The sequence below is a fragment of the Zalophus californianus genome, chromosome 1 (assembly GCF_009762305.2).
Source record: "Zalophus californianus isolate mZalCal1 chromosome 1, mZalCal1.pri.v2, whole genome shotgun sequence".
In the NCBI taxonomy this organism is placed as follows: domain Eukaryota; kingdom Metazoa; phylum Chordata; class Mammalia; order Carnivora; family Otariidae; genus Zalophus; species Zalophus californianus.
In genome coordinates, this window is record NC_045595.1 from 63,890,388 (window position 1) to 63,895,295 (window position 4,908).

The 4,908-nt window shown below is 45.9% G+C and overlaps 1 pseudogene; it reads left to right on the forward strand.

The window, feature by feature from the left end:
* Window positions 1-1,954: 1,954 nt before the first annotated feature.
* LOC113916024 lies at window positions 1,955-4,017 on the forward strand (annotated as a pseudogene).
* The last annotated feature ends 891 nt before the right edge of the window (window positions 4,018-4,908 follow it).

Here is a 4,908-nt window from a genome sequence, read left to right on the forward strand (position 1 = left end):
CTTTGCCGGAGGCTGAATTGCCCCGCCCTTGTCAGTCCGGGCTAAGGAAGCTGCTCCGGTTTGCTCTCAGGAGCTTTTGTTCCCTGCAAGCTCTCAGTACAGCTTTGGAAGACCAGGGCAAAAATGGTGGCCTCCCAATCTCCACCCGGAGGCGCTGAGAACTCTGGGCCCCGCTCCTCAGTGTGCCCCCAGACAAAAGCAGTCACTCCCATCTCCCTGGTCTCCGGCCGCACTCCGTGCTCACCCGACCTGTGACCGAGCGTTTGTATCTCTGGCACCCGACCCCGTGTGGAGTCTCCAAACCCAGCAGATCCCTGCGGTGCATTCCCTCCCCGGGAAGGAAGGGGAGTCTCCCCAGCTCTGCCGCTTGTTGGGTCCCTGCTGGAGGAGCAGTGGCCTGACTGGGCCGCGGATCACAGTTTATGGCAACCCCGAGCTGAGAGTCCTCACCTCAGCTCTGTCTCTGCAGCCGGCTTCCCCACTCCGATACCTGGGAGCTCTGGCGCACTCAGGCACCCCCGGTCTTTCTGTGACCCCAAGGGTCCTGAGACCACACTGTCCCGGGAGGATTCCACCCCCCGCTTAGCCACTGCAGCGACGTCCCTCAGCCGAGCCAACTTCTAAAAGTTCCGATTTTGTGCTCCGCGGCTCTATCACTTGCCAGAAGCGGCCAGCGGAGGCCCCTCCCCCGCCTTCTATCCTCCCGAATATCGCCTCGGATTCACTTCTCCGCACGTCCTACCTTCCAGTAAGTGGTCGCTTCTCTGTTCAGAGAGTTGTTGCTACTCTCCTCTTCGATCTCCTGTTGAGTTCGTAGGTGTTCAGAATGGTTTGATCCCTATTCAGCTGAATTCCTGAGACCAGACAAAATCTAGGTCTCCTACTCCTCCGCCATCTTGCTCCGTTCCTCCGATATTGAACATTTTTCCACACCTATATTGGCTACTACTTTCTTATTACTCATTTTTCTTTTTAGATAATTTGTTTTATTGCAGTATTTAGATAATTTAGATAATTTGTTTTATTGCAGTATTTATATATTACAAACATCAATCTTTTGTGTATTTTTCTTTTTTTTAATGATTTTATTTATTTATTTGTGAGAGAGAGAGAGCACACACAAGCAGGGGAGAGGGGCAGAGGCACAAAGAGAAGCAGGCTCCCTTCTGAGCAGGGAGCCCAACATGAGGCTCCATCCCAGGACCCTGGGATTATGATCTGAGCCCAAGGCAGACTTATGGACTGAGCCACCCAGGAGCCCTTTTATGTTTTTTCTTGTGTGAAAATATTTTAACTAGAATACAGTCATGTTAATCCTGTACTTCCGGAAAACAGTAATGGCCTGAGGCAGTTGTCATGTGAGACACTGCTGATCCTGTCAGAACCCATCCCAACAATCACTGTCTTGGCTTCTAGACCCACAACTAGACTCAAATCCCAGCAAGCCCCTAAAGGTGAAACACAAAGTGTGATCAATGAGGAGGTGTACTTCTCTTAAAGGACTTGAGTTTTCTATTTCTACCAGTACAAATCCAGGTAACACCTGTGTGGATGGATACTAGGTGTGGGGCAATTGTGGAAGGAACATAAAGTTGAATCAGGCCAAATTTAATGACGTGGACTCACTAAGCAGAGATTCTGCATTTGATGTTGCAACCTCGGTTGTTAGAAAGACTTTTAACAGTTTGGCTATTGGCTGAAACATGGATTGAAGGTGGCCCACAGTGAATTAATTTGAAGTGCCAGACATGCCTACATTTAATGCAGAGGAAGGGTTCAAAAGTTCAAGGGCATTGGAATGTTAAACTGAGTTGGCTATTTAAGGCCCATTCACCCTCTTGGGTGGGTCCGTAAGACACAACTTTCACTTACCCTGCGAGAAATAAATTTGTGAGGGGAGCCTGGCATCCTTGAAGAACTTTGTGATGACCCTTCTTGTAGGCCAAACCTCAGCATGGGAACTGCTATCACTGCACTGGGAAACCTAAATGCAATGGGAGTAATGGATCCCAGGGCCTCAGGGGTCAAACTGCCACATTCAATCACCAAAGGTGAGGTGGGCATGGTTACCCTAACAGATAGCAGAGTCAAAGCAGCAGTATCACATTGGCTAATTGACCGGTGTTCCTAGGTGTGAAATAGGAAGTTTACTAAATTCTTACTTGATCTCTAAACTCTGAACTGGCTCTGAACTGACAGGGAAAATATCACCGTGGTCCACAAGTCAGAGTAGGGGTTCCAGGAGGTTAAGTGATCAATTGAATTTTAGCTCACGTCCAGTTCACCGTGGATCCAGTGGATCCCCAAGGCTTTCCTGTGGTTATTTCCCAAATTACAGAATGTATAATAAGAATACAGAATAATAAGAACAGACACACTTAGCAGCTCGCAGAATCTCCGGTTCCCTGACCAGTGGAGGGTGAGTCAATCTGTTGGGAAAAGCCAAATGGAAGCCACTAAAACTGCCTCTACCCAGAAAAATAGGGAACAAAACAATACTGCACTCTTGGAGGGATTGCAGAAATTAGAGCCACCATCAAGGACTTTAAAGATACAAAAGTGGTCATTCCCACCACATCCCCACTCAACTCACCAATTTGGCCTGTGCAGAAGACAGGTAGATCTCGGAGAATGACAGTGGATGATCATAAGCTTAACCAGGTAGTGATTCCAACTGCAAATGCTGTACCAGATATAGTTTCATTGTTCGAGCAAATTAACACATCCCCTTGCACCTAGTTTGCACCTATTAATTGGGCAAATGCTTTTTCCTCCATCCCTGTCCATAAAGTTCAGCAGGAACAGTTTTCTTTCAGCTGGAAAGGCCTTCATTGTCCTACCTCGGGGATATTTACTCTCCAGCTCTGTGTCATAATTTAGTTTGCAGGGTCTTGATTACTTTTTCTTCCATAATTTATCATATTGCTCCTTTACATTGATGACATTATGTTGACTAGACCTAGTCACCAAGAAGTAGCAACTATCATATGCATATTGTCAAGACGTTTGTGTGTTAGAAGGTAGCAGATAATAATAATAGAGAGCCTTCTACTTCAGAGAAATTTTAGGGCACCAGTGGGGTGGGGCATTTTAAGATATCCCTTCTAAGGTAAGCTGTATCTGGCCCCTCCTACAATCAGAAAAGAGGCATAATGCTTAGGGGACCTCTTTGGATTTTGGAGGCAACATATTCCTCATTTGGTTGTGTTACTCACACCCATTTACTGAGTGATCCTAAAGCTAGTTTTCAGCGGGGTGCAGAACAAAGTAAGACTCGGCAACAGATCCAGGCTGCTGTGCCAGCAGTTCTGCTCCTTGAGCGGATAATTCCGGAAGACCCCGCGGTGTTTGAAGTGTCATCAGCAGATAGGCATGCTGTTTGCAGCTTTTCATAGGCCCCTATAGGTGAATCATAGTGCAGATTCTTATGATTTTGGAGCAAAACTCCACAGTCCTCTACAGGTAACTACTTCCCTTTTGAGAAACAGTTCTTGGCCTGCTACTCAGCTTTAGTAGAGACTGAACAAGTAAACACGAGCCACCAAATTACCATGGGACCCAAGCGGTCCATCATGAACTGGGTGCTATCTGACCCACCAAGTCATAAAGTTGGGCGTGTGCCATTATCATATGGAAGTGGCACACGTGTGAACGAAGGCACAAGTAGTTACATGAAAAAGTGGGACAAATGCTCATGGCCTATGCTACCACTACATTGCCGTCTCTCTCCCAGCCTGCAGCAGTGGCCTCATGGGGAGTCCTCACAATCAGTCAACAGAGAAAGAAAAGACTTGGGCGTGGCTTACAGATGGTTTTGCATGGTACACACACACTTCCAGAAAATGGACAGCTGCAGCACCACAGGCCCCCTGGGCCATCCCTGAAGGACACTGGTGAGGGAAATCATCCCAGTGGGCACAACTTTAAGCACTGCACCTGGTTGTGCACTTTGCTTTGAAGGAGAAATGGCCTGGCCAGGCTTGCAGCTCTCTATGGATTCAGAGAATAATGAACTAAGGAAATAAAAGGAAGTGACCTCTATTAGAGCCACACTGCCTCACATTCCCATTCTTAATTTGTAGACTTGAATTGTAAAATTCTTCTAATCATGATTCTCTTCAAGTCTACAGTCAAAATTCCCTTGTTACAGGGACAGATATAAAGTCCTTTATCTGCCAACCCCACAGCTTCATGGAAGTCTTTAAATGCTGCTGACAAACCTTCTGTGACTGAGTAAGAGTCAGGTCAGGGGGAAAAGAAACCAAGTATTTGAGCTGCCTCTCTGGGCCAGTTCCCATGTCAGGGGTGGGCTTTGAGCTTCTCAAAATCCATCTGCATGAGGAACACTCTATCCTTCTTTCCCTGTCTGTTCACTCTGCAATAACACTGAATGAACAGGGCTCTCCATGAGTTCACACTGGCAGGCTCAAAAGCTTAACACATTTGAAGTCTGTTACCTAATAAAACATTTTTATGTGGGAATGATTGCATTGAGAGAGAGTGTGTAAGTGTGTGTGCTTGCCAAAACATGGTGGAAATTTATAATATTATATTTTATTTGTTTGTTCAAGTAAAATGTCACCCTTTTATGAAATGCCTTAGGGTTATATGCAATAAAATTGCATTAATTGGAATATGTAAAGCATATGAAACAAGTGACAGCTACTCAGCTATACAGAACCACATGAAGGCAGCAAGAAAAAATAGTACTTTTTTACTGCAACCCCAAGGGGAAGCTGGATTTTAAAATATTGTATATCCTCCTGGAAAAGACTCACCTCCCCCACCATATAAAACACAGGTAGTATTTTTGAGACTGAGAGAATGCAGGGGCTTACTGAACTCCAAAGCTACAGAGCTACAAGTATGCTTATGGTGCATTTATCCCAAGAATTCCAAACTGAGTCC